At 49.3% G+C, this 22,239-nt stretch overlaps 1 pseudogene; it reads left to right on the top strand.

The window, feature by feature from the left end:
• Window positions 1-22,239, top strand: part of LOC141271446 (uncharacterized) — a 163,830-nt pseudogene that overhangs the window by 111,479 nt on the left and 30,112 nt on the right.

Here is a 22,239-nt window from a genome sequence, read left to right as displayed (position 1 = left end):
CATGCCCCGCTCATCCTTGATAAATTTCTCTCCGGCCTAAAGGCGGGGGTACTGTAGCGTCGGCGTCCCTGCCTCCTGCTAGGCAGAGACGCCGCTCCTCTCACCTCCCTGCTCCGTCCTCGGCGTCCTCTTCCCGCGCTGCTGGCAGTGCTCGCCGCTTCCCGGGCATTGTGCTTAGGGCTCGCGCGCGCTCCCTCTCTCTTAAAGGGGCCGCGCGCGCCATCCTTAGGAGTCCCCGGCTAATTGCCGGTGGATCTCCCATATATAAGGCACCTCCTCCAAAATGGAGGTGCCCGAGCAAAGTTGTTGCAAAGCCTTTCACCTCTGCTTCAGCCCTCAGGTCCCGTTGCCAGTCTGCTTTCCAGCTCTGTCTACCTGCTTGCATTCCTGCGGTCCGATAGTCTGTCTACCTGCATCCGCCAGTCTGTCTATGGACCAGTCCGCCTGCGGGTCAGGAAGCACCTGCCTGATACCTGCCTGAGATCACCTGCCAGCCAGCCGAGAGACTCTTACCCGCTCACCTGCGAGCGCTCACCTGCTACCCGCCAGCTAGCCTACCTGGAGGCTCTGCCGTCACTTGCCGTGACCACCGGCCTGTCTAGAGACTCTTACCCTGCTGTCACTTGCCGTGACCACCTGCCTGTCTAGAGACTCTTACCCTGCTGTCACTTGCCGTGACCACCCGCCTGTCAAGAGACTGTTCCCGTCACTTGCCGTGACCTGCTGCCCTTCTACCCAGAGACTGTTCCTGTCACTTGCCGTGACTACCTGCCCGCCTTCCCTGGGAGCCACCCGCTTCCTTACAAGGACTGCCCCTTTGTATAGTAGCTCAGAGGTTCCACCTCCCAGACCCGTTACAGACATATTTTCAGTTGTTTCACACTTTTTTGTTAAGTATATAATTCCACATGTGTTAATTCATAGTTTTGATGCCTTCAGTGTGAATGTACAATTTTCAAAGTCATGAAAATACAGAAAAATCTTTAAATGAGAAGGTGTGTCCAAACTTTTGGTCTGTACTGAATACCTGGATGGAAGTCAAATACAGTATATATATATATATTTTTTATTTTTTTTTTCCTGGGAGGGATGTGGTCCAAATCTTGCACCAGGCCCTTCAGACTTTACTTACGCCTGTGATCAGAATGTATGGTATGGGCTCCTGTCCAGGATATGTTAGTGAGTAGAGATGAGCGAAAGTTTCAATGTTCGGGTCAGATTATGATCGTCAAATTTGCAATATTCAGCAAACATTGACGAACGTCATAGGATTCAATGGGGGGCAACAACAAACGCATACACAACACCTTCAAACTGGTCCAAAAGCTGCCAAAACACATTAAATTAGGGGCAGACACCTGGAAAGTACCATCAATTGACCCAGAGTACACGTACTATAATTATTGTTACTATTACAGCGACATTTATTCCATGGCGCTTTACATGTGAAAAGGAGTCACCGACTGGTACAAGAGGAGAGAGGACCCTGCCCGCGACGGCACACAAACAATCTACAAGGGATGGGTGAGGATACAGTAGGTCAGGATACAGCGGGCCGAGCAGCGGTATGCTGGAGCGAGGGCTACTGCAGATTGTACGCTTGTCAGATAAAGTGGGTCTTCAGCTTCCTTTTGAAGGTTTCCATGGTAGGCAAGAGTCTGATGTGTTGGGGTACAGAGTTACACAGTAGGGGAGATGCACGAGACAAATCTTGTATGCCATTGTGGCAAGAAGAGAGAAGAGGGAAGTAGAGAAGATCGTGGAAGGATGGGAGGTTGCGTGCAGGGAGACTAGGTCACACATGTATGGAGGAGACAGGTTTTCGATGGCTTGGTGTGCCAAACTTAGGCTTTTCAACTGGAGTCTCTGGTAAAAGGGGAGCCAGCGTAGGGATTGACAGAGAGAGGGGAGAAGCCGGGGAATAGCGGGATAACAGGTGGATTAGGCGGCCAGCACAGTTAAGGATAGATTGGAGGGGTATGAGAGTGGTAGAAGGGAGGCCACATAGCATGAGCTTGCAGTAATCATGGCAGGAGAGGATGAGGAATGTGTGGATACCGGAGATATTTTGGAGTTGTAGTCGGTAGCAAGTGGAAAGGGCTTGGATCTGACGTTTGAAGGACAGATCAGAGTGGGCAGCCATTGACTTTGATGGATAGGTCAGTTGGTGGGGTGAATGAGATGGCGGAAAGATGATGAATTTGGTTTTATCCATGTAAAGTTTTATAAATCTAGCGTAGAAGAAAGCTGATATAGCGGACTCACATTGTAGGACTCTGGTTAGTAAGGAGTTGATATCAGGTCCAGTGAGGTAGATCTGTGTGTCATCAACATAGAGGTGATACTGAAAGCATTGAGACTGTACGAGCTGTCCCAGGCCGAAGGCGTAGATGGAGAAGAGCAGGGGTCCTAGAACTGAATCTTGGGGGACACGACACATAGGGGGCAAGATGAGGAGGTGGTGTGTGAGTGAGAGACACTGAATGTCTGGTCGGTTAGGTATGAAGAGATCTAAGCTAGGGCCAAGTCAGTGATGCAAAGACAGAGGTACGCTTTGTAGATGAGGGCCAGAAACAGCATGTGCTCCAGTGGATGACAAGCGCTGCATCAAGTGGCCTCTGCTCCTCTTCCATCAGACACAGTACAGTCCTGAGAGGTGGCACCCCAATTACCCTTGTTTTCCCCCGTGTCACAACTCTCCAACTGCCCACTGACTGTGGGGAACCACAAATGGACGAGTCTGCAGAGCTGTTCACACATTCTATTCCAGGGCATCAGAGGTGTGATACAAAGCTTCACAGACTCAAGAGAGGGGGAAAGCATGTGTAGCAATGCCCCAAATTTTTTTCAGTTGATCTGGGCCCGGGCGAACTAGGGTACGAACAGAATCCAAACCCTCGTCATCAGACGTTAACCCCTGGGGGTGGGCATGGATGGGTTGGAGAACAAAACAAATACACACCAGAACATGGAGAACTAAACTAATATACAAAAGGGGTTGGAGAACTAAACTAATATACAACAGGGGTTGGAGAACTAAACTAATATACAACAGGGGTTGGAGAACTAAACTACTACACACCAGGGGATGGAGAACTGGACCACTAGACATCAAGGTGTCACTAGACAGCAAGTGTTGTAATCCTCAAGGCTTGTGGGACAAACCTCTGCATCTAACACTTCATCCGGTTCTTCTGCCTCCTATAGGGCCACCGCCTGCACCCTCAACCTCTGCCTTAATGAGACAGACGTTCCAACAGTGCAGAGAGAATCCCACCACCTCCGTACTGCGCAGCCATGGCTCACCGCAATCAGGCACTGTTAAAATTAATAAGCCTTGAAGATCGCAGTCATACAGCTGAAGAGTTGTGGACAGCTCTCCAGCCCAAGTTTGAGCAATGGCTATCTCCACTTAACCTGGAGCAAGGGAAGGACGTGTGCGGTAACGGTGCAAACCTGGTGGCGGCCCTACGCCGGGGCAACCTCACACACGGGCCTTGCATGGCTCGCATCCTCAACCTGATGGTACAGGAATTTCTCCGCCACTATCCCGGCCTGGATGCGCTGCTGCAGAAATCACCGTCGGTGTGTGCTCACTTAACTATAAAAACAGTAGCATCTCTAGTATAAAAACCAAACTCGCCAATGTAACCTCTTAATCCTCGCAAGCTTCAACACAATGTTCACAAGGTAGAAAGCAGCGGTGATCGGTCCCCTAGACAATGACCAAACTCCTTCATGTTGACAGAGGCCACTATGTCCTTAGCTTGCTGCTGGTACTTTTCTGTGGGATTGAGCTTGTCTCCAACCAGTGTGGAATATTTCCAGTGAATTATGGCACGCCATGGTATTGGCAGTTGTTATGGTAAATATTTATACTTTGCTTATTATTTTAGACAATTAAATCTACTTATATATCATTGATAATTTAATATTAGCTTTATAAGTGTTATTCATAAAAGCGATAACACAGGGTGTTGAGCTGTGTTTCTTTTACACTTTCCTCTGTTTTTTTTATAGTATAGTTAATTGGACAGAGCTAGCTTTCAAGGACGAGTGTTATTTCCAATTAAAATACTTTCTTTGTGGGGGTGTAATAAAATACTTGTGGCTTGAATTCTGAGGGCAGACAAGAATTGTACACTCAGACACTAGCTGTGTGTTATTTTCTTTCTCTGATGCATCGTATTTTATTTATTTAATTTGAATCAAAAATGGCAGATTTGGAGGTAATTTGTTATCTCAATCCAAATTAGCTCTTCTTGGAAGGGCTACCACGACACAGTGCACCTGGTACCAGAAGCGAAGCCATCCACAATTTCCTTCTCAGGAATTTTATTTGGTAGACAGAGTGGCTGCCCAAAACATTTGTTTCTCACAAAGGAGCTGAAGATACTGAATGGCAGTAGGTGCAAGTTTCTCCAGCATGTACGACCGAAGATTACGTAAGGGAATATATTGAGAGATTAGTTCAGAGATGTCCGGAGGAGAAAGGTTATGGATGGCTTGGTAGGTCAGTGTTAGTAGTTTGAACTGGATATGCTGGGTAATTGGGAGCCAGGGAAGGGATCTTATAGATTGCAGTCTTATAGATTGCTGGAGCCAGTCAACACTAAAAAAGCAGCCATACTCTATAATTGCTTCTGCGATAGACAAGAAGGGTTTAATTTCCCATATATATAGGCAGCTTATGGCTGTGCATTTAGAAAAGTATCCCATCACAGCCAAAACAAAGTGGGAAAGACATTTGGGTCCCCTATTTCAGGAACAATGGGAAGAGGTGCTGGATCTAATTCCTAAATCCTTGTCCGAGTCACAAAGACTGTCCCAAATCTTTCTTATTCATAGAGTATATGAGACCCCGAGTATCCTATTTAAAATTGGTATACTAGTGGACAACCTGTGTCCAAGATGCGGGAAAACCTACGCTCATTTAATGCACATAATGTGGGAGTGTGTAAACATTGGAAACTATTGGAAGGGATAGTTGACTTAATAAAATCTGTGTTTGGAATCCATATACAATTGGAACCCAAAATCTGCATACTTGGTCGGTTGGAGGAGGGGCTGAATTCAGGTTCCCCTATAGCTATAGCCATCTCCCGAGTACTATTTCAAGCTAGAAAACCTTTAGCACTACATTGGATCGAAAAATCACCCCCAAACGATAGAAGAATTGAAATCCAAACTAAACAATGTGTTATGTATGGAAAGGAAACATATTAAAAGAAACGCCCTTAAAAAATTTATAAAGATATGAGAACAATGGTTAACTACTCCTGGGATTGCATCGGAAAGCCTTCTCGGAAACACTATGATAGACCGACTGTAAATCTCCTTGTCATGAACCTGTAAAATCTCCTAACTCATCTCAAGTCCATAACTTACACGCCCAAAGTGTTAGATCTTGGAAAACAAAAGTGTCAGAAAAAATTGGGTGGGCTCACGCATAGTTTTAATAACCAGCAGAGGGAAAGCAGACGAATGAGGGCTGATGTTATAGTCTGGGAAGTAGCCAAGGATCATGGCCCCTCTCTAGGCTATTAATATCAGGCCTCAGCAGTTAGCTTAGCCTTTACTGCCCATTCTACAGGGGGACCCCAAAAAAATATATAGGGTCCCCCTATAAATTGGAGCCAGCAAAGGCTAGGCGGACAGCTGCGACCTGATATTAATAGCCTAGAAAGGGGCCAAGGTTATAGGCCCCCTCCCAGGCTATAATATCAGCCCTCAGCCACCCCAGATTTGGCACATCATATTTGTGCGCCAAATCTGGCGCTTAGCCTCGCTCTTCAACGCTGCCCTGGTGCGGTGGCAGGGGGTAATAGTGGTGGGGTTCATGTCAGCGCCAGCTGCCATGAAGCCCAGGTTAGTAATGAGGGGCGTCTATAAGACACCCCCATTACTAACCTACAAAGAGTAAAAAAAAAAAAAAAAAAAAACACACTAGACCCAGAAAAAAAATTGTTTATTTGAAATAAAGGACAATTTTATTTAATTATTAATTTACTAAAAAAAAATAATTACCTGTCCACGTTCCTGCGCTGATCTCCCATGCACAGCTGTCACATCTGGAGATGTGACAGCTGTCATAGCTGCTGTATGCTCACACTGCCGGGAACACGTCCGCTCCCGGCAGTGTGAGCCCCTGACTGAGGTCACCGGAGTGCATTCAGTCAGAGCAGCTCCGGTGACCTCCTTTACGGCCCTGCTGTACCGTGGCAATTTCTCAGGTCAGCGGGGCCGTAAAGGAACTCACCGGAGCAGCGCTGCCTGAACTCCGATGAACTCGCTTATGCAATGACGGGGCTGCTTTACGGCCCCGTCATTGTAGCGGCGGTGGCGGTTTAGAGCGGTCACATTTTATGTGGCTGCTCTAAACTGGAGATCTTCGTGGGACACTCGTGGACTACTACGGAGGGGTAAGGATACACTTGTGGTTTATTATTTTATATTTTATTACAGGAGATCGATGGCTTCGGGGTGTCTAGGTGAGTATAGGTGTATTTTTTTTATTTTTTACTTTATTTTAGGTGGCGATCGGCGGGGACAGGTAATGTATAAACTAAATTTATTTTAGGCAATCACTGGCCACCAATGAAATGCATTTTTAAAATTTGTGGACCAAAAAAAAAGGGGACTGTAAATTAAAAAAAAAAAATAAGTAAAATCAAAAAAATATGGGGGCAGTTTAAAGGACACATTAGGGCAATTTTAACAGCAGGATCAGGCTGATGGGAACTACTGCTCCCATCGAGCGAGCTGATCCTGCTGGCACTAGTGGACAGGGGGGACAGACATAGGCCGATGGGAGTAGTAGTGTCACATCGGCCTATGTCTGCCTGCCCGGAGACACCGCACAGAGCACCCGCAGACACTAATCATGACCGGGACATTCAGGTCCATCCTTTTGTACCACCCCAGATGCTCAGCCATGATCCAGGAAGACAGGAATGGTATGGGATTTTCGTCTTCCTGGATTTATGGGATTGTCTGGGATGGCAGGAGGTCACTTCCCATTTGCTATGGTCTTGTGTTCCAAAATCGCAGCAAATGCGCTTCAATTCCGCAAGTAGTTTTACATACTTGCGGATTTGAAGCGGCTCAATGCAAGTCTATGGCGGAGAAAAAGCAGCGCTTCATCAAAATAATTGGTAGTGCTGCGTTTTTTTCCGCAATGATAATCCACACCGGAAATGTCTGCAGCATGTGCACAGTACATGCGGATTATCATTGGGGAACATGGCAGGCCTTCTACCATGCGTTTTTAATGCATTTCCGCAGCATTTTTGCAGCTGCGGAAACGCTTAAAAAACGCATCGTGGGCACACAGCCTTAGAGGAAATTGGTCTCGAAAACAAGGCAGCGTGGAAAATTCTATTTTGTGGCTGTAGGAGATAACGTCTCAGACCCAAGCGTTGCTGACTACTAAGAGCCACTCATGCCGGGAACACCGCGTCATACCGAAGAGAATCTGCTAGATCCAGGACTGGCAGACTGGCGCTTGTGGGTTTGTTGATGCCAGGAGGGGGCTAGACTAAAGGAAGGTCTCTTCTTTTCTTGGCGAAAGGACCAAAACTGGACTGTGCGTCTCTTGGGATGAGGGCATTTGGCCCTCTGTTGCAGAAGCAAAATACTCTTACTCCCCATGGCATTAGAGATCATCTTATCTAGCTCTTCGACAAGGCGGGAGCCCTGGAAGGTGAGGCTGGTGGACTTTTCGGAAGCTGAATCCACATTCCATGATTTCAGCTATGAGGCCAGGTCGATGGCGATGTTGCTGGCTGTGGGGGGCACACTCTCGTTATAGGCAGTAAAGGGCTCCTGGGGAGGTGACATAGTGGGCAGACTACAGTCCTGGCAGAGGGACCAGGTCTGACCAGAAGGAAACCTTTTGTTACAGGAGAAACATGCAAAATGAAGGACAATGGGAGTGAGACTCCCTGGGGTTAGGTATAGAGAGAAGAGAAAGAAACAGGTGCTAGAGGGGAGCTAGGCAGTGGATAAAGTGCTGCCCCCGGTGGCAGAGATAACTCAGACCCTGCATCCTGAGGACCTGAAGGCAATCCGGCAGAACCAGGCGTTGAGGCTGCAGAGTTCAGGTGAGCTGCGGCAGTGTTATAAACTGGAGACAGAAAGATGACGCCGAGCAGAAGAAAGAGGAGGAGGCAGCGTCAGGAAAAACAAGTGCAGGGTTCTCACGCACCATAATGCAAAGTGCGCCCTGATAGGTGGAGGGCGGAAAGCGCTGGAGAGCCGGCATGCATGATTGCTTAGGCTGCTAGGGTTGTGGCCCGGCCACTAGAGAAAATCTAGACTGAAGTCTGGATTTTTTAAGAGAGGGAACGCAGGAGCCTCTGGAAAACGAGGAGGTGGCGATTCGAGCACCCTCACTGCCTGGTAGGATATACCTGCACTGAAGAACCTGAATCGTTCTTCGCAGACCGATGATGAAGATGGGCATGAGATAATCTGGACACAGACCTTAAGGCGGCTGGCAGGTAATGGATCAGTCTTCCCTCCCTGCACCTTCTGGATCTGGGGGGCGAACGGGCAGGGGATTAGTGCCAATGACCGTCTGCCAGGGAACCTCAAACACTCTTGTTGTGTTAGGATCCTGCCTCGTAGACCACAGAGGATACAGTAGTGAAACAATTACACTGTTGCCTTTACAAACCGTATTTGAAAGAAAAAGGGGAATCATTAACCCCTTACTGGCCCAAGGCGTATTAGTACGCCCCAGGCCATCACCCCCGGTTCAGTGAGTGCTCCGGCGCTGAGCTCGCACTGAACCGGGCACATGTCAGCTGATTATTACAGCTGACATGTGTCCGCAACAGCCGCAGGTGGAATCGCGACCCACCCGCGGCTGTTAACATGTTAAATGCCGCTATCAATCTGTCTAGTAATGGCATTTAAAAATACAAGTCGTCCCGCAAAAAATAAGACCTCACATGGCCATATTGCCCAAAAAATAAAAAGGCTATGGCTCTGGGAATAAGGGGAGCAAAAAATGAAAATGTAAAAACGGAAAATCACACGGTCGTGAAGGGGTTAATAATAATAAAAAAAAACAACTAAGGCTACGTACACATTGCGTTCTGTGTCCCAGTCGGGGTATACGGCCAAAGACCCCAGCAAAACTGTGTCTGACGTATGCCAAAGACTGCAATGGTGATGGCAGAGCGAACGTGCACTTTTTTCGGGAGTGTATGCCTACAGGAGGTGGACTCTCAGACACAGTAGCCTATGTCTGAGTGTCCGCCTCCTGTGGGCATACACTCTGGAAAGCACACGTTCGCTTTGCCATCACCATTGCAATCTATGGTCACCATCAGCGCATACGTCCAAACCCCATTTTGCCGGGGATTTCAGACGTATGCCCTGACGGGGAAACAGAACGAAATGTAGAAGCACCCTAAGGTAGAGACGGCCTGGGTCCAGACCTGTGTCTGCCTCCTACTGACACCAAGCTAAAAAGGATTAGCTTCATGCCAGTTGATGATACACCCTTCTGGGCAAGAGCTAACTTTTTTTTGCATAGTGTCAGCAGCATACACCCATGGTTTTTTGTGTCCCCCAATGAAGTATTAATCTCCCACCCCAAATCCCCCCCCCTAGCATTAACCCCCCCACACACACACACACACAGAGCACTCAGGTTTAATCCCCCCACATCAGCCAGAGGGCCCCAAAGCATAAACCCCCAACCCAAATATCGGCAGACGGCCCCCTACAAATATTATCCCCTCCTCCCCCGAGCCCCCGCAGGCGTGCGTCATATCCCCCCACCCCTCGCAGGTGTGCATCACCCCCCCCTTCCCCCAAGAGCCCCCGCAGGTGTGCATCACACACCCCCTTCCCCCAAGAGCCCCTGCAGGTGTGCATCACACACCCCCTTCCCCCAAGAGCCCCTGCAGGCGTGCATCACACACCCCCTTCCCCCAAGAGCCCCTGCAGGCGTGCATCACACACCCCCTTCCCCCAAGAGCCCCTGCAGGCGTGCATCACACACCCCCTTCCCCCAAGAGCCCCTGCAGGCGTGCATCACACACCCCCTTCCCCCAAGAGCCCCTGCAGGCGTGCATCACACACCCCCTTCCCCCAAGAGCCCCTGCAGGCGTGCATCACACACCCCCTTCCCCCAAGAGCCCCTGCAGGCGTGCATCACACACCCCCTTCCCCCAAGAGCCCCTGCAGGCGTGCATCACACACCCCCTTCCCCCAAGAGCCCCTGCAGGCGTGCATCACACACCCCCTTCCCCCAAGAGCCCCTGCAGGCGTGCATCACACACCCCCTTCCCCCAAGAGCCCCTGCAGGCGTGCATCACACACCCCCTTCCCCCAAGAGCCCCTGCAGGCGTGCATCACACACCCCCTTCCCCCAAGAGCCCCTGCAGGCGTGCATCACACACCCCCTTCCCCCAAGAGCCCCTGCAGGCGTGCATCACACACCCCCTTCCCCCAAGAGCCCCTGCAGGCGTGCATCACACACCCCCTTCCCCCAAGAGCCCCTGCAGGCGTGCATCACACCCCCCTTCCCCCAAGAGCCCCTGCAGCCGTGCATCACCCCCCCTTCCCCCAAGAGCCCCCGCAGGTGTGCATCACACCCCCCCTTCCCCCAAGAGCCCCCGCAGGTGTGCATCACACCCCCCCTTCCCCCAAGAGCCCCCGCAGGCGTGCATCACACCCCCTTCCCCCAAGAGCCCCTGCAGGCATGCATCACACCCCCTTCCCCCAAGAGCCCCTGCAGCCGTGCATCACACCCCCCTTCCCCCAAGAGCCCCTGCAGCCGTGCATCACCCCCCCTTCCCCCAAGAGCCCCCGCAGGTGTGCATCACACCCCCCCTTCCCCCAAGAGCCCCCGCAGGTGTGCATCACACACCCCCTTCCCCCAAGAGCCCCCGCAGGCGTGCATCACACCCCCTTCCCCCAAGAGCCCCTGCAGGCGTGCATCACACCCCCTTCCCCCCAGAGCCCCCGCAGGCGTGCATCACACCCCCTTCCCCCAAGAGCCCCCGCAGCTGTTCATCACACCCCCCTTCCAACAAGGGCCCCCGCAGGCGTGCATCACACCCCCCTTCCCCCCAGAGCCCCCGCAGGTGTGCATCACCCCCCCTTCCCCCAAGAGCCCCCGCAGGTGTGCATCACACCCCCCCTTCCCCCAAGAGCCCCTGCAGGTGTGCATCACACCCCCCTTCCCCCAAGAGCCCCCGCAGGTGTGCATCACACCCCCCTTCCCCCAAGAGCCCCTGCAGCCTGCAGGAAGCCCCCACCAGCCTGCAGCACTGACCTCCTCCTGCAGCTTCACCGGTAGCGGAGACTATGGCGTTTGGTGCTAAACTAGAACACGCCCCTAATGCCGTCAGGACACGCCCCCGGAAATGACGTCATACCTGGAAGGAGGCTATGCATGCTAGTGTTTGCTATACATTGTAGCTTGTACCCGGAGCCGGCTCTCTGTGTCTGATCATTGTCGACACTATCATGCAGACACAGCTGCCGGGGAAGCTGGAGGAGGAGGAGGAGGAGGAGGTGGAGGAGGTGGTCAGTGTCCTGAGGAGTTTGTTTTATTAGTTGCAGGTTTGATGTCTTCTCTTATTGTTTTCGGGTTGAGGGGGCTGATACTTGGGGGGTTAATGCTGGAGGACCGTCTGGTGGGGTTGATGAATGCTTGTGGAGATATTAGGGGGTTCTGGGGAATAATGCAGGGGGGATGATGCGTGCTTGTGGGGGGGGCTCTGGAGGGGATGATGCGTGCTTGTGGGGGGGGGGCTCTGGAGGGGATGATGCGTGCTTGTGGGGGGGGAGCTCTGGAGGGGATGATGCGTGCTTGTGGGGGGGGGGGCTCTGGAGGGGATGATGCGTGCTTGTGGGGGGGGGAGCTCTGGAGGGGATGATGCGTGCTTGTGGGGGGGGCTCTGGAGGGGATGATGCGTGCTTGTGGGGGGGGGGCTCTGGAGGGGATGATGCGTGCTTGTGGGGGGGGGAGCTCTGGAGGGGATGATGCGTGCTTGTGGGGGGGGGGAGCTCTGGAGGGGATGATGCGTGCTTGTGGGGGGGGCTCTGGAGGGGATGATGCGTGCTTGTGGGGGGGGCTCTGGAGGGGATGATGCGTGCTTGTGGGGGGGGGCTCTGGAGGGGATGATGCGTGCTTGTGGGGGGGCTCTGGAGGGGATGATGCGTGCTTGTGGGGGGGCTCTGGAGGGGATGATGCGTGCTTGTGGGGGGGGCTCTGGAGGGGATGATGCGTGCTTGTGGGGGGGGGGCTCTGGAGGGGATGATGCGTGCTTGTGGGGGGGGGCTCTGGAGGGGATGATGCGTGCTTGTGGGGGGGGGGCTCTGGAGGGGATGATGCGTGCTTGTGGGGGGGGGCTCTGGAGGGGATGATGCGTGCTTGTGGGGGGGGGACTCTGGAGGGGATGATGCGTGCTTGTGGGGGGGGGCTCTGGAGGGGATGATGCGTGCTTGTGGGGGGGGGCTCTGGAGGGGATGATGCGTGCTTGTGGGGGGGGGCTCTGGAGGGAATGATGCGTGCTTGTGGGGGGGGGCTCTGGAGGGGATGATGCGTGCTTGTGGGGGGGGGCTCTGGAGGGGATGATGCGTGCTTGTGGGGGGGGGCTCTGGAGGGGATGATGCGTGCTTGTGGGGGGGGGGCTCTGGAGGGGATGATGCGTGCTTGTGGGGGGGGGGGGCTCTGGAGGGGATAATGCGTGCTTGGGGGGCTGCAGTCAGGGCCTGGAGGAAGCCCATACATTCTGGGCTCAACCACTTCAGTGTCCCTCAGTTCCAGTATGTGGGGAAAAATGGTGGATGTGTAAGGGGCTGTTCTCTGCATGTTCTGATGGAGGCACTGTTAATATGTAGAATTCCCGAAGATAGAACTGTTGTCCTTTTATTGTTGATGTCTCTGGATTTTATATTATATATTTTTTTTGCACGATGAGTCATCGTTTTATGGGAGCTATATTGTGGTGTCTCCGTTAGGCCCCTGACTATCATGGCATCCCATAAAAATGTGTGAAATATAGGTTAAGCAGTCAAGATTGGTGTTATCGCTCCTCATGGCTGTCACAATGAGATCCCACATTCCAGCCACTTATTAGTAGGTCACATCATATATATCACAGTAATCCCATAGGCTTAGAAGCTGGTGTGCAGCCTATTTTGGCAAAGTACAAAAAAGGTCCAGTGACCCCAACCTGACCTTCCCTGATATACTTAAGGCTGTGTGCCCACGTAGCGTTTTTGATGCGGAATTTCCGCAGCGGAAACGCTTGTAAAACGCTTGGTAACCTGCACCCCATGGTCCCCAATGGGATTCCGCAAGTTCTATGCACATGCTGCGGATTTTTCCGCAGTGTTTATGCTGCGTTCAAAAATCCGCAGCATGTCAATTAATTTTGCGTTTCCGCAAGCAGAATTGCCTTTGTCCAATGCATAAAAAACGCAAGGCAATTCCGCATGTGGAAAACGCGTGATAAACGCGCGAAAAATGCGCGATAAACGCGTGCGGAATTCCGCATGCGTTTTTCCGGGAGAGGACTTGCAGAAATGAAGCAGAAATTTTCTGCTTCATAAATGCAACGTGGGCACATAGCCTAACACTACCATTTTACCTAGCCACCCAATCAATCAGTCTAGGCTATGTGCCCACGTTGCGGACCTGAAGCATATTTTTTACGCTTCTCCCTGGCGGGAAAATCGCATGCGGATATTACATGCGGTTTTCCCGCCAGGTAGAAGCGTTTGTGAGGCGTCTTTGCATGCATTTCCGCATGCGGGTTATCAAGCACTTCTCCAAGCATCACTTGGAAAAGTGCTTGACAACTTGTTCAGAATGGTAAAAAATAAAAAAATAAACTTTATACTCACCTTCTGATGCATTCTCTGCCCCGTCCGGAGGCTTGAGCGGCTCACGCTGTTGTGTGCAGGGGTCACATGACTCATGGGTCACATGACTCAGTGACGTGGCAGGTCCTTCAGACAACAGCGCGACGGAGGGAAAACATCAGAAGATAAGTATAAACTTTATTTTATTCTTTTTTTTACGGGTTCTTTGGTACCCATGTCTGGATGAGAGTCTCCTCTCATCCAGACTTGGGTACCATCCGCACATTGATTCCGCAGCGCTTCCGCAAAATTAATGAACATGCTGCGGAAAAATCCGCAGCATGCGCATTGACATTGCGGAATGCCATTGGGGACCATGGGGTGCGGATATACATGCGATTTTCAAGCGTTTACGCTGCGGAAATTCCGCAGCATATACGCTTGAAAAACGCTACGTGGGCACACAGCCTTAGGCTATGTGCCCACGTTGCATTTATGAAGCTGAAAATTTCTGCTGCATAAATGCAAGTCCTCTCCCGGAAAAACGCATGCGGAATTCCGCACGCGTTTATCGCGCGTTTTTCGCGCGTTTATCACGCGTTTTCCACATGCGGAATTGCCTTGCGTTTTTTATGCATTGGACAAAGGCAATTCTGCTTGCGGAAACGCAAAATTAATTGACATGCTGCGGATTTTTGAACGCAGCATAAACGTTGCGGAAAAATCCGCAGCATGTGCATAGAACTTGCGGAATCCCATTGGGGACCATGGGGTGCGGGTTACCAAGCGTTTTACAAGCGTTTCCGCTGCGGAAATTCCGCATCAAAAACGCTTGAAAAACGCTATGTGCCCACGATGCAGAAATGCTCCGGATTTTTCCTGAGCGTTTCTGCATCTCCCTGGCAGAAAAAACGCATGTGGATTGTACATGCGTTTTTCCTGCCAGGGACATGCGGATGTGAAGCGTTCTTCACATGCATTTCCGCATGCGGGTTGTCAAGCGATTTTAGCATCACTTGGAAAGTGCTTGACAACTTGGTCACACTATATAAATCCATGCAAACGGCATGTATTTATATAGTGTGACCGAAAGAATGGTAAAAAATAAAAAATAAAATCTAAACTTACCTTCTGATGGCCCCTGGAGTCTTTATTCAATGCGTCCTGACTTGCTGGCAGCTCGCGGTACACTGAAGGACCTGCCGACGTCAGCGACTCGTGACCCGTCACATGACTAAATTATGTCGGCAGGTCCTTCAGTCCACCGCGAGCTGCCTTCAAGCCGAGACAAGCAAACCGGGGGCCATCAGAAGGTAAGTATAATATTTATTTTTTATTTTATTCTTTTTTTTTTTTTTTTACAGGTACTATGGTACCCGGGTCCGGAGGAGAGTCTCCTCTTCTCCAGACCCGGGTACCATCCGCACATTGAAACGCATGGAATGCGCATCTACAGATCCAGTGATGCAGATTCCATGCGTTCCAATGCAAGTCAATGGCGGCGAAAATGCAGCGCTTCCGCAAAATAATTGGTAGTGCTGCGTTTTTTTCCGCAATGATAATCCGCAGCGGTTATTTCCACAGCATGTGCAGAGCACGTGCGGATTATCATTGGGGAACATGGCAGGCCTTCTACCAAGCGTTTTTTAAGCGTTTCTGCAGCGGAATTGCCACTGCGGAAACGCTTAAAAAACACATAGTGGGCACGCAGCCTTAGTTCTTCTTCTTGAGTTACACACCCACTTCACAAGAGAGACCCTCTCCACCAAACACTTTTCTAGACTGTATGACACAAAGGATCACACAGCAACAAGACATTTTACTTTTAGTCCTGTTTCACGATCCATACTCAACCCAAGATGCACGAACCATCCACGGGTCTCATGACCTCAACTTTACATCTTCATAGGCTTGTGTGAGGCTTCCGAGTTTGGGTCTGGAGACCGCTGCCAGCCTTGGAATTGAGGTCCAATTACGGACTGCGAACTTTAGAGATTTGAAACCAGCCTTAGGCTATGTGCCCACGATGCAGAAATTCTCCAGATTTTTCCTGAGCGTTTCTGCATCTCCCTGGCAGAAAAAACGCATGCGGATTGTACATGCGTTTTTCCTGCCAGGGACATGAGGATGTGAAGCGTTCTTCACATGCATTTCCGCATGCGGGTTGACAAGCGCTTTCCAAGCGATTTTAGCAACACTTGGAAAGTGCTTATCAACTTGGTCACTATATAAATCCATGCAAACAGCATGGATTTATATAGTGTGACCTTAAAGAATGGTTAAAACTAAAAAAATAAATCTATACTTACCTTCTGATGGCCCCCGGAGTCTTGCTTCGCTCCGTTCGCCCTTGCCGGCAGCTCGCGGTACACTGCACTGAAGGACCTACCGTCACATGACTATGACGTCAGCGCAGGTCCTTCATTCCATCGCGAGCTGCCGGCATGGGAGGACGAGCACACAGAGGGCCATCAGAAGGTAAATATAACATTTATTTTTTATTTTATTCTTTTTTTCACAGATACTATGGTACCCGGGTCCGGAGGAGAGTCTCCTGTCCTCAACACCTGGGTACCATCCGCACATTGAAACGCGTGGAATGCGCATCTACATATGCAGTGATGCGTAAACCATGCGTTTCAATGCAAGTTAATTACGGCGAAAACGCAGCACTTCCGCAAAATAATTGGTAGTGCTGCCTTTTTTTCACCAATGATAATCCGCAGCGGAAATTTCCGCAGCATGTGCACAGCACATGCGGATTATCATTGGGGACCATAGCAGGACTTCTACCATGCGTTTTTAAGCGTTTCTGCAGCGTTTTTATCACTGCGGAAACGCTTAAAAAACGCATCGTAGGCACACAGCCTTACACTAGGGAAGGTAAACCAATCGGCGTTTCCCAGGAGTGAAAAAAATTTACAAAGTTTTCCACTGAGGTATTGAAATTGGGAATCACTGGATAAGTCCGGTTTCACACATCCGGATATTTCCGGTACCTGAAAAAACGGTACCGAAGATATCCGTTTCCCGTGTGATGCATCAAGATCACACGGACGGGCGCATGGGAATCAGCGCTACAAGTAGCGCTGTTTCCTGGTGCTGAACGCTGCCCTCATCATGGTTCCCTGCCGGCGCTGTGATCAGCACCAGCAGGGGACCATGATGAGGGTTGTAGTAGTCTACTCTGTCCCCAGCTGTAAAATTAAGAATAAAATAATTAAATCATTATACTCGCTCTCCTGGGTGTCCCCCGCTGTCATCCATGTGACCGCTGCTGCAGAGAAACCGGGGAAAATGAACTGCTCCGGAGCTGCTGCTCCAGAGCTGTGTCTTGTTACTCACTGAGCGCAGCTCCGGGGCGGCTCATTCTCCCCAGCGTCTCTGCAGCAGTGGTCACGTGGATGACAGTGGGGGACACCTAGGAGAGGTGAGTGTAAGGATTTTATTTTATTCTTAATTTTACAGGTGGGGACATTGAAAGTAGACTACTACTACCCTCATCATGGTATCTGCTGATGCCGATCACAGCGCCGGCAGGAAACCATGATGAGGGCAGCATTTAGCAAAAACTGACTCGTCTCCATGTGGAGCACACGGACACACGGTCCGCAAAAACACACTGAGGTGTACACATTCATTTGAATGGGTGTGCATGTGTCAGTGTCTCCGGTACGTGTGGAAACTGTTACCACTCGTACTGGAGACACTGACATGTGAAAGAGCCCTAAGATTGTAAGCGCATATGGTTTGGAGCCAGATTGAAGTTTTCTGGTAACACAATGCAGAGTAAATTTCAAGCTGGCATAACAATGCAGATAGCCTCAAGCAACTTTTTAATTCCTTATGTAAACCTGAAAACCCTTGCCCTACGTGGTTGAGGTTATGTGCATACAAAGCGATTTTAATGCGTTTTTGCGGCGTATTTTCGCTGCGAAAACGCATTAAAATAGCTTATAATAGGTCTGCCATTTACTACAATGCAAATCCACATGTGCTGTGCACATAATGCGGAAATTTGCGCTGCGAATTAGCATTGTGGTAAAATCCGCAGCAAGACCAATTCTAGTGCGATTTCGCTGCGAAATCGCCATCATTGACTTGCATTGGATCGCATAAAATCCGCATGACTACATGTAGTCATGCGTATCTTTTGCGATTAATGTGCGGATGGTACCCGGGTCTGGAGAAGAAGAGACTCTTCTCCAGACCCGGGTACCATAGTACCTGTAAGTAAAAAAAAGAATTAAAATAAAAATTAACCTTATACTCACCTTCTGATGGCCCCGCTCTGCTCCTGGCGTCGCTACTGGCTCCGTGGCGGGTACCGGTAATGTAAAAGGACCTTCCATGACATCAGCAGTCATGTGACCGCTGACGGCGATCGCGTGACCTGTCACATGACTGCTGACGTCATGGAAGGTCCTTTTACATTACCGGTACCCGCTATGGAGCCAGCAGCGACGCCGGGAGCAGATCGAGGCCGCCGGAAAGGTGAGTATAAGATTCTTTTTTACATTCTAATTGATTTTTTTTTAAACATGTTGGTCACACAATATAAATCCATGCCGGTTGCATGGATTTATATTGTGTGACCAACTTTCAAACACTTTTCCAAGAGATAAGATAGCTTGGAAAGCTCTTGACAAAAGCATGCGAAATCGCATGCTAAAAACGCGTGACAAACTATTGTCCCAGGCAGGAAAAACGCATGTAAAATCCTCATGCGTTTTTTCTGCCAGGGAGATGCAGAAACGGTCAGGAAAAATGCAGAGCATTTCTGCATTGTGGGAACTTAGCCTTAGACTAATCCTGGTTTGGACAAAGGCCTTCACGTTCAGCCCACAATGTTGTGCAAAAAACCTTTGACTGAATTTAACCTGAACCAGACTAAAGGCACAAGTTAGTGACTGTTTAAAGGGAACCAGTTATGTGAAAAGCACAAAAAAAATTACCTTCAGGTAAATAGTGTTAAAATGCTGCATGGCCGCCTTACTAAAAGTACAGTTACTGGGAGCAAATTAACTTATATCCTCCTAGGAGCCTTTTCATAGGGGTGTGCACGGAGTGGTTACGGTCACTGCTCGCTATACTGTGAGTGGTGGCTATAATCGCTCCGCGACAATTTGATTGCTCGCTCAGCACATACATGCTGCAGAGCGAGCTGGCAATCAGAGTGCTAGGGAGTGATTAAAGCATCTGCTTACAATATAGTGAGCAGTGACCGTAACCACTGCGTGCACACACCTGTGACTGAAAGTGAGCGGCTTCTGGGAGGATATTAACTAATTTCCTCCCAGTAATTGCGCTCTAAGTAAGGCAGCCGGACAGCATTTTAAAACTTTACCTGCATATTGACCCTATATCTGCAGATAAATAGTGTTTTTAAACAAAACTGGTTCTCCTTAAATGTTTGACTCTTAAAGCGCTACACCGTTTCAAAGAAAAACATACTTTAAAAGCTGACCGAGCACCAAGCAGGTGTGAGCGAAATATGCTCTCTTCTATGCCTTTTGAACTCCAAATTAATAAGATTTGTTTTACGAGCGCTCGGGAAATCAATACAGCACAACCTTGTATGGTGTACTAGAAAAGACCTCTGCTTTATTAACACATGTGGCACTTTAAATAGGGTCAGAGACAAAGGAATAGTTCCCTCTGACCTATGAACCAATAGTAACCTTAGAGGAGTGACTAGAAATGTGAAACCTCCCCGCCCATCAGTGTTACTTGATCACCATTACACAGAAGTTACAAGACAAGATGGATACCACATACTCAAAATGGATTCTGTTTTCTCACACAGGTGACTAGTCGAAAAGGTTGGTCACTGGCGACTACTCCTCGCCCGCTGCCAATGACTGATGGGTCTCTCCCTATACTTGCATGTAGGGGAATACCCTACACCTAAGGGGTGCAGGCGAGGAGGAGCCGCTGGGGACCAGCGCACAAGGGTTTGGTGCTTCTGCACCCATGGTGTGGCCAAAAAGTTGAGTGCACTTTGTCACGTACGTGCTTTCCATCTATTTACACCCTCTTCTCAGTACTGTAAAGCCAGAGCTGTCAGTCAAATAGGAGGAGGGCATAAATAGATTTAAAATGAGTAGGTCGGAAGTAGTATTGAATTGTTCCATTGTTTGCATGTGATGGGTGCAATGTGAGTGTCTGTGCTTGGTTTAAAGTTATTTTGTACTGACAAACTCTTTACACTGCACTCCGCTCCCTTCTGGTGGGTCTAGTAATTTGCATTAAACGGACTGGGATTAGGTTAACTATCACAAGGGCTTACTTCTATGGCATAACTCTGCTTTAGGAGGTTTAACCCAAGAAAGTAACATGGTTTTACAGTATGGGTCATTGTAAACGCAACTATATCAAATTTGTACATGTGTTTTACCTAACATTCAGTTTGAATTAACTTTATTAGTATAAAAAGATGTTGTGTTCATCATGTACTATATATTTGTGAACCTAGATCCTGCAGTGATGCCAAATTCGGTGAAAGTAATGGAGACATTAATAAGCTCATTGGAAGATGAATCTATGAGCAACAAATTGTGCTGTTGACTCCAAGCAAGAAACTGCTGTAACTTTGGCCTAAAATATATAGGTTTTATTGGTAGTGTGAGGCAGTGACCAGAATCGTATACGAGGGACGTTATATATCCCCCAGAATGTGTACAGAGACCTATTAAATCCATTGGAGTGCATTGCAGTCACAAACTAACCTGCGGCTGCAATGCAGGAATGAAGGTGAGCATTGGCCTGGTCAGGCTATCTGGCTAAGGCAGATTAAGTAAAACCCGTCATGGCCTTCATTTCTTGGAGGAGGCTACAGGAAGGCAGTGGGGCGGCCTCTTCCCTCCAACCCAGGTTTTCCAGTGGCTCTTGCCACAGGTCCTTTAAAAAACCTGCACTAAGGATTAGTGTTGTTCTGTACTGGAACCTGTTAGGAGCATAGCAGGAAATCCCAGCAGGATTGAGTGTGGCTGAACCCACGCCTGGGAAGGCCCTGCACCTGTCAGGCCCTGAGCTGCCTGGCGCGGCCGTTGCCCACGGCAACCGTTGTTTAACGACTCGTGTTAATCCGGCTGCGAACCGGAGGACTTTTCTCTTTACCAGTGAGTTGCTGAATAAAGCTGTTTATGTTGGACTTGCTTGGGTCACTGCCTCAGTTACTGCACGGTGCGAACACCAGCGCCTTACAGTAGATAAATATGCAGAAAAACTCTCAGATGGTGTAAAATAATAAATATAGTAATACTTACATCAACGATTCTCTGCCATTCCAGATCCAATGATGCTTAGGTTCCCCTAAGTTTCTAGATTTCCTGTTCAAACATGTAATCTATAGAAACAATTAGTGGCCAAAGCAGTTCCAGTCCATACAAAGAGCGAAAGCTACTTCTATCTCCTCTTGTTTCCCCTTATTTTCTTCAGTAATTGTATTAAATGGGATTCTTTATGATTTTCATTGGCTCATCTTCTTCCCATTAAGGTCCCTACAATATTGGATCCTCTCAGTGGAGATCTTCTCTATAAGCAAACTTTCCAGATTGACCAGTCAAGGATGGACAGCGACAAGATGGCTGAGAAGATATTACACCTCACCCTAGAGATCCTCGTCCAGCTTACTGGACAGGTGAGAGATTCTGATGACGTCACATTACGTCATTCTTATCTATGGGAGTAACAGATGGACAGAACTGGAGAGGTGAGGACTCTTGAAATGTCTGTAGTGAGATTTATTAATGTGTCTCTCCATAACCAGGATTACACAGTAGTGAAGAAGACCTCTAGTGAGCGCTGTCAGGCCCCTGTGTTTGAGGGATGGGAAAGACCCCTGAGCCCAATCACATGGCCTCCACCTTATCCCCTGATACATGAGGACATCGATGATCAGAAGATCCTAGAACTCGCCTACAAGATGATTGAGCTGCTAACTAGAGAGGTGAAACTGCTGGGAATGCTGGGACATTATACAATAACGCTATGGAGGGATCGAGGGATGACTGTATCATTGTATGTGTCAGGTTCCTATAAGGTGTCAGGATGTCACCATCTATTTCTCCATGGAGGAGTGGGAGTATTTTGAAGGACACAAGGATATGTATAAGGACGTCATGATGGAGGTTCCCCAGCCCCTCACATCACCAGGTAATAGGACTAAATACACAACCTATAATTATCTATATGTAAAGAATGAATTCAGTCCCTGTATGTGTTTCCTCCAGTTCTATCCAGTAAGAGGACAACACCAGAGAGATGTCCCCGTCCTCTTCTTCCACAGGACTGTAAACAAGAAAATCCCAATGTTCCTCAGGATCATCAGGTAGATGGAGAGAAGGTGTCATGAGATCTCCCCTATGATGTGTAGAATGCTGTGAAGGTCTTGTGTTTAGTCTT

The sequence above is a fragment of the Phyllobates terribilis genome, unplaced genomic scaffold (genome assembly GCF_046119375.1).
Source record: "Phyllobates terribilis strain yellow unplaced genomic scaffold, ASM4611937v1 Scaffold_5__5_contigs__length_657084704, whole genome shotgun sequence".
Classification (NCBI taxonomy): domain Eukaryota; kingdom Metazoa; phylum Chordata; class Amphibia; order Anura; family Dendrobatidae; genus Phyllobates; species Phyllobates terribilis.
This window is presented reverse-complemented; position numbering and strand designations above follow the sequence as displayed.